At 35.8% G+C, this 2,081-nt stretch overlaps 1 long non-coding RNA gene across 1 annotated transcript in view; it reads left to right on the forward strand.

The window, feature by feature from the left end:
- The first annotated feature begins 1,446 nt into the window (after window positions 1-1,446).
- LOC109589438 (uncharacterized) overlaps window positions 1,447-2,081 on the forward strand; it is a 2,381-nt gene continuing 1,746 nt past the window's right edge. Inside the window, exons 1-2 of the long non-coding RNA XR_002188700.1 lie at window positions 1,447-1,569; window positions 1,636-1,736. This is a non-coding gene — a long non-coding RNA (uncharacterized LOC109589438). The remainder of the gene's footprint in view (window positions 1,570-1,635; window positions 1,737-2,081) is intronic.

Genomic DNA, 2,081 nt, shown 5'->3' on the forward strand with positions numbered 1-2,081 from the left:
TATTTTTTCTCAGTGCCCAGCCAATACTCAGAGCTTAGATACGCCCCTGGTAGGTGGATTGATGTGCATTAATAAGAATATCATTTACAGTAGATTTTGTTGTCTGAATTTTTCCCATTTAAGTTACTGGCTAGTCTTGATGAGCAGTTGGGACGTCCCAAGTGGGTGGTACCAGTATGAGCTAATGATGAACTGGAGACATTAATTAAAGCATCAATTAAACTAGCGAAAGAAAGTAATGAATAATTAATGAGTTGTGCATGTAAGCCACACCTCCTCCAGGACGAGATAAAGAATTTGGAGAATGTCAGCGGTTCTATAGAACAGTGGTGAGTGTACATGTACATGTATTTATAAAATTGATTAATTATTTTACACAACCAAATGTTATCATGCCTGAATCAGCTCTTTTGCCCCAAAATAATGGACCAAGTCTGATACTCTCAGTATACTGGTACCGCCCTTACAGGTTTTATTATAGATCATGCCTGATATTCTGGCATGAATCAGTACAAATTTTATCATGATTGTATCATGCCTGATTTTCTCAGTTGTATCATAACTGATTACACGAAAACCATGATTCAGGACTGATATCAGTATGATTCAGACTGATATTAGTCCTGATCTAAGGCGATAACAATTGGTTGTCTACAGGATACATTCACAGGATAGAGTAATCTGGTGTCTTCTTTTTTGATTTCATGCTTCCTCCAGGACCACCTTTGCTGTTGGATCCTCTGTTTTTTTGCTGTTTGGTGGAGGAGCAAACGCTGGCGGTGGCTTAGCAGTTTAAATGATGAGTTACTTAAGAAGGAGGCAACCACTGACTCAAGGAGTGAGACCTTCTCTTCAATAATGAAGGTATGATATAGTTCATACACAACTGTACACTCTCTTGCTCTCTCTGTAATAATTGTATCAGAAACATTGATATCATTTAAGATTTTATTGAAGATAGCACTTACTCACTCTCTCATTCACTCTCTCTCTCTGTAATAATTGTATTAATATTGATAAAGGTTTCCTTGCCTATTTGTTATACATTATTCTGTGCTGCTGTGATTCACATTCGGTATATAATCTTTCTACAATTAGATGTATAATTCTTTCTCTCTCTCTCCCCTCTCTCCCTCTTTTAGTTGTGATTCCATTGATAAGCTTCGTAAAAGGTGTGAGACCATTAATTGAGAGATACAGGACTCACAACAGTTCAAGGACTTCTAGCTACCAGTTTACGTTTAATTTTGCCAAAAATCCAGGGTAGAAAGGACTAGGCTAGTGACATACTATTATACATGTACATGTACATGTAGGATCATGTTTGCTAAACTTACCACACAATGATTTCAATGTACACGTGTTGATGGAGGAATTTTGCAAGTGATCCTACTAAAATTTGAGAGTACATGTACATGTGTAATTTAGTGTACATGTATCTTGTATGAATTGATTAAAATCTTTTGTGCTTTTTATTTCTCTACAGATCTTGAGATGGCCATTGCCTACTGGAATCTTATTTTTACTGGTCGCTTCAAATTTTTGGACTTGTGGTGTGAATTTTTAAGAGTAAACAATACTTGTAATTACATGTAAAGGTTACATTTCATCTCTCTCTCTCTCTCCCTCTCTCAGTCTCATTATAAAAGAGCTGGCAATAACCAAAGACACTTGGAACCTTCTGCTAGAGTTTTCTAACAGGATTGATGACACCATGAGCAATTATGATGAAGATGGTAGGTCTATACTGTATAAATTGTAATGTCCTCCTCTTTAAATAATTTGTATTTTGTACAGCACTTTAATGTATGGCAGCTTTATTTCTTTGTAAATTTTTTGATGATTTTATGCATATGTGACCATAATTGACAAAAGGTACCTTATGGCGGGTAGTGAAATTTGTCTTTCTAGCCTAAGAAATCCAACTTCCTGAGCCCCATTTATCATAAAATTACTCCACAGGATGCAAAAAGTTACCATGAAACTTTTAGAAACAATGATTGTTTAACAAAGCACTCACAGGTTGATATTTGCCATTATTAAGATCAATTTAAAATCCGCCATAAGGGCCCTTTTGTCAA

Source organism: Amphimedon queenslandica, unplaced genomic scaffold, assembly GCF_000090795.2.
Source record: "Amphimedon queenslandica unplaced genomic scaffold, v1.1 AMPQUscaffold_11319, whole genome shotgun sequence".
In the NCBI taxonomy this organism is placed as follows: domain Eukaryota; kingdom Metazoa; phylum Porifera; class Demospongiae; order Haplosclerida; family Niphatidae; genus Amphimedon; species Amphimedon queenslandica.